General features: G+C 44.0%; 1 protein-coding gene across 10 annotated transcripts in view; it reads right to left on the reverse strand.

Moving 5' to 3' along the window:
* CTCF (CCCTC-binding factor) overlaps positions 1–10,617 on the reverse strand; it is a 33,006-nt gene extending 22,389 nt beyond the window's left edge. For 2 of the 10 annotated variants that reach the window (XM_065848227.2, XM_071814257.1), the window contains exons 1-2: positions 10,498–10,604; positions 2,134–2,246 (exon numbers count right to left, since the gene is read on the reverse strand). The gene's annotated coding sequence lies outside the window, so the exon portion shown is untranslated. Of the gene's footprint in view, positions 1–264; positions 415–2,133; positions 2,247–10,497 lie in introns of those variants that run through there. The other 8 variants (XM_065848214.2, XM_065848217.2, XM_065848220.2 and 5 more) reach the window with 5 other exon arrangements.

Below are 10,617 nucleotides of genomic sequence, written 5' to 3' on the forward strand. Positions count from 1 at the left end.
CGGTTGGCATGTAAAATAGTTACAGGCAGTAGCTGAGTTTTTATTCCTGACTTGTAATCCTGGAGAACACTGCTATTTCTTAAAGACTTGTAGATTAACACAGAAAAGCCTTAAGAGTGAAGGACTTCTAAATTCAGAAGACACTTGATGCACAACAAACACCTCCTGCCTGGAACTGTATTATCTCAGAAGTTTCTTCACCTGACAAAACACACCAGGACTCTTCAATTGAGCACACCTAAAGGAATGAAAGCATCTTTTTACCTGCTGCTACTTTTTAATCCTAACTTGGGTTTTCCTGAAATTTTGAATCAAGAAATAGTTTTCTTCCAATTTTCAAAACCAAATCTTCTGCTTGGCAAATGACTTAACAAGTGAAAGGATCCGTTTTGAATAAATATTGCACCCAATCTCCTAGTAGAGGAAAAAAGAAACAAACCAATAATAATTGTATTTCTTTTCCACACTATAGACAACACAAATTCAGGGATACAGGGATATGTGCAGATTACAACTGATGGTGCGTTACTACAAAGCACAACCATTGCTGTTCTCTTTTCACAAGGTCTATACAGACTCTCCATAAGTAAACAAGTTACTGGAGTTTTCAAGTAAGCAGCTCAGACACTGCTCAAGGAACATCAGCTTGCTCATGTACAACATAAGGAGCAAAGCTTCCCAGCACCGCATATTTCAAAATTGCAAGGCATAGTCGTCCTGATCCACTCCATGGTAATGTCCCAGGGAGAAGAAAAGCCACTCCCATCCTCCTTTCCTGGAAGACAGCCTACTTCTGTTACAGTAACCAGTGTATTTTCTGGCATAAAATACCTTGCATAAATTTACATTCCAATCAGATCTTTGACATATGGGGAAGATTTTATAAGTTTGAAGGAAAACAGGGATAAGCCGAAAGTTTAAGTGCTCCACACGTCCATTTTTGAGCTTAGTATGCTGACATACAGTGGAAAGAGCCCATTAGAGGACTGCGAAAACAATGATGTGGCTCTAAAGGACAAGACCTGCAAGAGCAGACTGACACCGTTAGCTGCGAGAAGGCCAAGGGACAACCTTGCTGCTGCCTTCATCTACCTAACAGGAGGGTAAAGAGAAGATGAAACCACACCATCAGAGGTACACAGTGAAAGGACAAGATGCAACAAGCAAGCTGCAACAAGAGTGGTCAAACATTGCAGCAGGTTGCTCAGAGATGTTGTGGAAACTCTAATCTTACAGCTATTTAAAATATTTGCTAAAAAGAACCCTAAACGTTGTCATCTAACTTGAAAGCCAGCCCTGCACTGACCCCAGGATTGAACCAGTGAAGTCAAAGAAGGGCTGTACAAAGATCAACATCGGACAAGGCTCCTATATGAACTTCCTACAGACAAGCTGGAAGCAGTGCTGGCAAAGGACCTAATTTATTTTTCTTTTTAATTTGCAGGAGAAAACCCAGGACAATGAGTAAATGCAAATGAATGAAAAAGAAAAATCTGTCTTTAAAGAAACTAGTGTGCTCTTTTCTCTAGAATCTTAACAAGAAGCTATATCTTGAGTGCCAGGAGGTGGCTGAAGAGGCTCCCTGGCTGCCAGCACATGGACAGTCTGTTTGAAAACGCAGCTCTGGGACATAAATAAATATTAAAACACCATACTGACCAACAATTGCTCTGGATCATGTACATATGAAGCAGGGAGAGCCAGACTGATAACAGAGCAGGACATTCAATGCTATCTCCCTTCTTTGAATTTGGTGGAGCTGGAGAAAACATGCCTAAGGATTTGTTTGCACAAGCCACTCAAAGCAGATGTCTGCAAAAATGTTACAGATGTCATGTCAGGTAAGTCAGACATCTGACTATTTGATAGTTTCCTCCATCATACTGTCATGGAAGCTGCCAAATTATTCTTCATGTAGGTCAAAATGCTGGTAGAACAGGGAGAGGATGCAGCTGCTTCAACAGGACAAAACTATTTCCACACACTACAGGAGCCAAGTGTAAACTGCTCTGGGCTCATATAATGCTCTAGTAGCTCAGAGCAGATAGGAGTCAACAGTGGTCATTCCTGAGCAGGAAGGAGAGGAATGCATTAATATGGAAGGTAGGCAAGGATTAAGTAATCAATGAGTACCTTTTGAGTATTCAGTATTGCCACAGGAAGCGATAAATCTCTCTTCAAAGATCAGAAATGGCAGTAAGTTATATACTCAGCAGGAATGCTGGAAAACACTAACTTCTTCCATCCTCCAAAAAGAAAAGAAAAGAAAAAAGGTTTTAATGATCTGATAAACTTTGACTGAAACTACCAGTCTTTAAAAATTTGATTTTTTTTTCCAACCTGTTATCTGAACACTCCTGAAGTACCTCTAATGGGTTCTCTCACAGTACATAGTGGGAAAGCAAAACTAAAGTTCATATTGCACCTCCACTGTAAACAGCACTGTAAAAAGCTCCTGTTTTAAAACGTAGTATTGTTACATTTATGTCAAGTATGTACAGTCCAAACCAGGGGGGCATTTTTAATTCAGTACCATTTTCTGTTTTCATTTTAAATCTCTGGATGTTATAGGTGGTTTCAAGGGAACAGTTCCACAAATCAAATAAAAGAAGGCACAGAAACTACACAAGAAGGTGAAATAATTGGCCAAAAATCACTACTAGTTCCACTGCAGCCAAAAGCTCTTCCAGGAGCCAGTCCAGAGCAACGATGTTTCTTTCATCATTAAAAAATGGGAGAATTCAATTCCCTTGATAGTGATTCTAAACATACAGCAAAGTTTATCACTCCATTTCAAAACACTAAAAAAAGTTTACAAATAACTAAATGCTGCCATCAGTAATTGTGGTCTCAACTTTCCAGAAAGCCTCTACTTACCCAAAAATATTTTGAGGTGTGATTCCAAAAAGGCTTAAATCAAACCCAGAGCTGCAGTTTTTCCACATCCACTTATATTAGTTGCCCGCACTTTTTTTTTTTTTTTTTGGGGGGGTGGGCTGGGGATGGGAGGGAATGGATGGACACACAGAGGAAGCAAATTCAGCTGACCAAGTCATTACCTGGCAATGCAATTGCCAGAACAGGAGTGAAAGGCAATGGGGTCACAACAGTCCCAACGCAAGCCAACTCCATTCTCCAGGGAAACCACAGCTTTCACTTTCCTAAATGCTTCAGAGTTATTCCCAACATAGCAAGAGCTGTAAATTCACTTATATAGCTTTTATCAATAGGTTGAGGGAAAAAAAAAATCCTTTTTCTAACGCTAACATTAAAATAATACCCTGCAAAGACAGATCAGTGTCCATCTAGTCCAGCAGTCTGTCTCCAAAAGTTCAAATGGGAAACATTGTGCAGGGAGAGCAGTCAGTCACATCTGTGGTTTACCACCCTCATCCCAACACCCAGCCACAGGATCAGGGATCTGAGCCTTTGGAGCTGCTGATCCCCTTCTGAACCTACACTGTTTCCAGGCTCTCTTACCAAAAGAGGTTTTCCATCAGTTGTGGTGGATTTCCCCCATTTCTTCCTTCTACAAGGTACAGGATCACCATAAAACTCACTGCATCTACCTAAAAGTCGGTCTTGTGTGAATTCTAGGAACCACAGAACAGTAATCAGACTGCACACAGACTGAATTTCTGTAACGAGCACAAGCGGCAATAGCAGAGCTGCCCTATTTACCATCTTATAAACAGCCAAGAGAAACCAGAGTTCCCAAACTCAAGCATCAGGTGCTTTTGTTGAAATGACCATCCAGAGGAGCACGTGGATTATATGGAAGTTAGCTCTGCAGCTGGGATTGTTCTCAAGCTTACATTTCCCCACCTCCCACCTTTTTAACATACGCAATTCATGAAAAGTACTTAAAGCTTTCAGCAGTCTCTACCTAGAGATGCTTAGTCCACCATCAGGCTACTCACTGTAACTTTCTGGAGAGTTCGGAAAGTGCCAGACACTTGTGTCAAGTCTCCACACATTATGCATCGTAGCACATAATTACTAAGCGTTGTTTGCTCCTTCTTCTGCAGCTTCAATCTCCCTAGTTTCATTTCTGATTAATTCAGTATTTTACTCAGCATCCACTTTAAAATGATCACTGCATGTAAAATAATTTCACTCAGTTCATGTAAATGCAGTAAATAAAATACAATTAAATAATTTTGTAACACATAGAATAAATAACACTTTTACTAAACTGTATTTTCTGAAGTGGATTCCATAAAAATCACCTTGGTTCACCCTCACTGAGCACTGGGACTGACTGGAAGGACAGCAGTGCTGCTCACAAGGTCCTACAGCTACTTGGGAGACAGCAAGCTGAACATGACCCAGCAGCAAGGGAGTAACATTTATCCTACAAACAGCTCACTAATACTGTAGCCACAGATAAGGACTTCTTTTTGGAGTAAATATATGGGGCTCTATTTTGATACGCCTCCACACCTCCAACGTATATTAATACCTGCTTACTTTCTCCTGTTCAGAAGATTTTACTGCCTTGATCATGTTCTGGATTTCTAAGGAAAAGTCCTAAATCTATCTCTGCTCAAAAAGACGGAAGGTGGTAAGAGGAGCTTCTCCCCATCTTTTTTCTTTCACATGATCACTTCTCATTTGATCACTGAGTCTGATCTCTTATGAATTACAGTTCTCTACATACACGAAACAAAAGTTCAGCACCTTGTAGCTGGCTGAATTTTGAATTTTTCCACAATCTTGATTCAAAGACCGTAAAAAATACACAACTGCTCTTCATATCATAGTCCAATGGTTAATCACCTTCGCTGTGAAAAACTTTTTTTCTAATTTAAACTTATCTGGCTACAAATTCTCCTTGTGTTTGTCCGTAAGATTAAAAAAAGCTCACTAATATCCAGTATTACCTTGCCAGAGAGATGCCTGAGGACTCTAATCAAGTCACCTCTCAGTTTTGTCGAGCAGCTGCACAGTAAACTCTGAACACTTCACTGCATGGCATTACTTCCTAGCTCTCCATCAAACTGGAGATTAATCTCCCTTGCAGACAGTAATTTTGTTTGGCACTTTTTTTTTTCCTAAGTGCTGATGCCAGAACAATTAAACAATATTTTGGTAATGACTCCAGCCCACCCCACATGGGCAAGAATGCATCTCTACTCATTCCATTAATGCATTTTAAAACTACATTAGCTTCTTTGTCACAGCATCACCTTGGAAACTCATGTTTAAGCTGTTTAGCCACTCTGACTCCACAATGCAGCTCAGTCAGTGCTTTCTAGGAGGCCACATGCCTTGATTTACATTCAGCTGAATCACCTTGTTCCCAGGTGTATAGCTTCACATACAGCAGCCTTAGCACACAAATGTGACTGGATCTACTTCACCTGGCAATCACAGTGGCTGCCTTAGTGCTATTTGCCTTTCCATGAACCACAGTTTTATCACGCAAAGATTTAGATCAACAGACATTGTGCACCAAGAAAATCAGTAAGGAAAACAAACTGTGACAAGCAATCACCAGTTTTTGCTGAACATCCATGGAAACCGTTCAGTCTTGTACACAACCAGACTATTCCTGAGGTATCCTGAACTTAATAGCACTTACTGGTATTCAGTATTAATTTTTATATTCTGTAAGGCCCTCAATATATACAGATACATTTAACAAAGTCAAATAATACATTTAATGAGCTATTATTTCATTCAAGCTTTATTTACTAAGATTAACTACATACTTTTTTTTCCTCTCCTTGTTAACTAAAACCTCTACTAAGAACAAATGGGAGAGCTGGTAGTACATGTAAACTATATATGTATTAACATCATGCAGTGCCAATCAAATACCTCAGTCATCCACTCCATCTCCTTTTAACACACCAGCACCTTTCCAACCTCCTGGAATTTCCCTAGTGTTCCAAAGTGCATCAACTACACAGTAGTCCTTCCAATAGTACAGCTAGGGACAGTCCAGTGTTAGAAGTGGAAAAAAAACACATTGGTCAAGGCCTCACTCACCTCCCCAGTGTACTTTGGTGGTGGGTTTTTTGGGGTATTTTTTTATGTTTTGTCTTGTGTCTTTTTTACCTTTTTGCCTTAAAAAAACAGAGGAATTTCAGAAGCTTTCAGAATAGCAACTTAATTCTAAACACTTGAAAGAGGGGGTAAGGATTACTTTGACATTCCAATTAAGGTAAGTAATATTATTTCTACAATTGGGCCAAGTTACTTTCTCCTCTACAGACAGCTACTTTACCTGCTGATGTATGAGACACATACAAGCTTCTAATAATGATATTAATACAGACAAAGGTATATTTCATGCTCCAAACAATCTGTGATTTGGCTTCTGTTTTGTTAGAATTTGACAAGTTCAATTATGTCAACAGAAACTGTTAGATTCTGGGGAAAAAAGAAGAGAGGTAAAATAAGATTTTCAGTATAAGCTGAACTTAGTTCACAGTGTCTTTACATTTGAGTGAAGCTTTTCGGTGAAACCCATGAAGTTCTATAAACTTCACGAGTTTGTTGCTATGACAGAAAAATAAGATGATTCCAACAGTTGACTGACAAAATACGTATCTGGGCATACCACCTGAACTATAGGGTGCAAAGAAAATACCCTGCAGCACAGCTTGCTGTGCTGCTATCAGTACAGCAGTCTCCCCTGAGTTACCTGGCCAGCACATCCTACCTGGTCGCTGCACTTCTTGTGCTTGTAAATGCTTTTCAACATACCTGGCCTTGCCTCTCCATATCAGCTTCATACAGCAAACCGAAATCCTCAGGTAGCTGACAGTAAAACATGGGAAGGCTGGAACTGAAGGATCTCTAAAAACAAACCTTTACCTTGCAACTGTAAACATCTATGACTCTCAACTTCATCTGTAGGGACAGTTAAAGAACAATTCTTCAGGAAACCATTCTATCCCAGATCTCCCCTAAGTAACGTTAACTGCACAGTTCTCGAGAGCTGTCTCTACTACTTCTGTATTTCACCTGTTAAGAACCATATTGAAAAGACATTAAGGCTTGATAGTTTCCAAGTCTTTGTAATACTAAATGAGGGGAACTTCACCTTAAGTTTAATTTACATTAGATGCCAAAACTGAATTGTTCAGTGTACAGTTACCTGAATGTTCATACGACCTGAAAAATAAAACTTACTATCCACCCAACGTTCATTCTACTTTTCAGCGTTATTTTTGTTTATCAGAAAACACCAAGATCACTCAGCCAAGCAGCTACTATTTAGTTGTCTTAAAATATGCCTAGAATAAGCAGATCTCATTTAACTCCCAAAGCATGATGGATTATTGGAAATAAGCAGGATAGAAGCAGAACAGAGTGTTTTAAAGTAAATTCAAATATCCTGCAGTAAAAAAAAATAAAAATCTTAAGTTACAGTCAGTATAGGACAAAGATTATTCCTAAGTTTCAGCAAAAAATGTAAAAAAATAAAGCCATGTTCTTAACCACTTTTATGAGCAGTAAATATACCCTTTGAACAACAAAAAAGGAAACTTCCTGAATCTGTGCTTGTCTCTAAGACCACATAGCACTGCAGAGCAGTAGAGCTTGATATTGTATTGACATTTCAAGGTTTTGTACAACAGAGACTGAACTGGGCATCTGAACTAGAGCCAAATGGATGAACAGTGGTTTAAAGTTAAGCAAACAAATCAGTGCAGTTCAGTAAGTTAACACAAACAAAACTGCGACGCAGTTAAGGCTTTGGTTTCTCTCAGCTCCACTGTGAAAGCTGAACACCAGAAGTTCAGTCAGCGTGTGCCTTCACATGTGCAGGTAGCAGCTGTGACTGTTCCTTGTTACAGGTATTTCTAGAGCACATACAAGCACAGGAAGTAGCAATATTTGTGATCCTAATGCTCAAGCATTCCCACTCTGGTAAAGAAGAGGTAAGAGAAGCAAGAGTTGCCAGAATGAGTAAACCAGGGAGTTTTTATGCAGATAATCCATCTGAAATAGCCGGTATACAAGAAAACTGTTTAGACAGAGCAGGAAGAGCTCTCAAGAAGTCAGAGCTCAACAGTGCTCGCTGTTACAAGCGATGAGGCATCTGCCAAAGTAGGAGGGATAAGGGCAAGGAACAGGCTGGCTCTTCTCAAAGAGCAGATGAGCCTCATCGTGCCTAACAACTGACTTCTAAAAACCTCCCTTAGAAAAGCAGTTCTTGGACATGAAGTACTAAGGGGAAGAGAAGAAATGAAGTTCTGGAATAGGTTCTATACAGAAATTCTTAAGTTAGTAATCACATATTATTCTATTTTTTGGGGTAAATGCTAAATACACACAATAATAATGTGGGTCAGCTTCTGGCATTTTCAAGACAACAGCAATGGTCTCAGGCAGGTATCAACCTGCAGTCACAAGAGCTGGTAATGATCCACATGAATTAGCTACAGTTCATATTCCAGATACAGCCTGCTAATGTGAAAAGCAGTTCTTGAAATAGCTCCTTCCCTCAGTAACGCTGCAGACACAAGCTGCCAGCAACCTTAACGCTGTAGTGACAGCTCCCCCAGCTCTGTCCAAACTGGACAACACCTGATGTATTATTTCAGCTGCACGGTCACTTGAAGCTATAGGAAGTAAAATTTTGCACCTTTTGCTAGACATTAACCCTCAAAAATATCCTATGAAGTTTCAAGAGTGTTTATGAAGCCATTCTGTGCATCCCAATATCTTTCATGTATACTACAAGTACAGGGGACATTCAAATTGAGCTAGCCCTATATATCCAAAAAAGCAAAACTGAAGTTCAGTAAAAGAAATCTATCAACCTAAAAAAAAAAAGCAGCATTGCTTTGTCTTTATGCTCAAATTCCTCCTTTCTTCAGTCCTAATGATGTCTTCCCTACTAAAGCAAAATGCTAGGTATAGCTTAAGTAACAACTACAGCTTGAATACAATATGGAGCTATTTCTTATACCCAACAGACTCCTGCAAATTCAACAGGCTCTGCACAAGCAGAATAAACTGGAGAACTTGAGAAAATATTTACATACTCCCTGCACTGAAACAAAAAATGAGTATAATGGAAGTGGTAAACAGTATTTCAGATACTTCTAATAACACCTCTGAAGTTTATTACCAGGATTCAGTATCTGGCAGGACTTGAGGAGCAGTCACGCATTTATTTAAGGGGGAAAAGACTGGGGAAAAAAAAAAGGAAGTCACAAACAGGAAAGCGAGCTCGTTCTCACCAGCAGGCAAGTCCTGAGGATTACACGGACCAGAAAAGGATGCATACAGCGTGCCAAAACCCCTGTATCGAAGGCGTTTCACAAAGCTAAGGCAACGCCAAATCAGACACCGTACAAACACATTTACCGGAGCAATTTCAAGTTGATGTAGAGAACAAAACGCAAACTGTTTGGACACGGAGCATGTGCGATTTCCTCCTCTGCATCACAGAAAGAATCGGGTTTTGTGCTTCCCCCCACCCTCGCCCCTCACTCCTGCCGAACAAACCCAGGCCAGAGAGGGAATAAACCCCCGGTTTGCGATGAGCTTTGAGGCCCATCCCCGAGCAACCGCCGGGCTGCGGAGAGCGGCCGCCCAGCACCGAGCCCCGGCGGGCCCGCAGCCCGGGCCGAGTCGAAACAAGTGACACAACTTGTCGCCGGGTCGGTGGCGGCCCCGGTGGAGGGGAAGGGTTGGGGAGAGGGGAGGTGCGGGGGGGACGCCCGCGGTCCCCGCCGTCCGCGAGCGGCCGCGTTGAGCGGGGCGGGGGGTGCGGGGGGGGTTGGTGGCCGGGCAGCGCGGCGAGAGCGGGCGCCCCCCAGCCGTGCCCGCGTCCCGGTGCTGCATGGCGCTGCTCAGCCTGCCTTGCAGAGGGAGCTCGAGTCCCGCTCTGCGCCTCGCAGCGCCTCTCACTCCGCAGCACACGCCAGCGCAGCGAGGCGGCGGCCGGCAGGAGCGGGACACGCAGCCGCCGCCGCCGCCCCGCGGGCGGGAGCCGAGCGGACGGCGAGGGAAGCCGCGGGTGGAGGGCGCCGGGCCGAGCCCCGCTGAGGTTCGCGCGGAGACAGCGGGAGGGCGGAGGGGGTGGCGGGGTGGTGGAAGCGGCGGGTGGGGAGCGGAGCGGGCCCGGCGGGGCGGGGAGGGCGGGGGAGGGGAGGAGGAAGGGACGGGAGGGGAAGGGAAGGGGGGGGGGTGCCGGCCGCTCGCGTGGCGGGGAGGAGGGGGCGGCAATCAGCCCCGGTGGCGCGGCGGAGGAGACAAAGAAAAAGAAAATGGAGTCGGGGCCAGCCGGTCAGCTGCGGCCCGGGCGGGGACGGTGGGAAGGGAGGCCCGGGCGGGCCCGCAGCCCAGCGCCGCGCTGTGGGGAATGGCGGCGGTGGCAGGCCAGGCGCCGGCCGCGCTGGGGACGATAGAGGGAGACAAAGCCCCCTGCTTCCCCGGCGGCGGCCGCTGCGGGGCCCCAGCCGAACCGGAGCCCCATCGTGACACCTAGAGGCCGGAGAAAGCGACTGCAAACCCCCCGCCGCCGCTTACCTGTGCCCGCACCCCGCCGAGCTCGCTCCGACCGCCGGGCCCCGCCGCCGCCCCGCGCCGCCCACGGGCCCCGCGGAGCCGCCGCGCCGCGCCCCGCCCGCCCCGCCGCGGCCGCCGCTA

This window comes from Patagioenas fasciata, chromosome 13 (assembly GCF_037038585.1).
Source record: "Patagioenas fasciata isolate bPatFas1 chromosome 13, bPatFas1.hap1, whole genome shotgun sequence".
NCBI lineage: Eukaryota > Metazoa > Chordata > Aves > Columbiformes > Columbidae > Patagioenas > Patagioenas fasciata.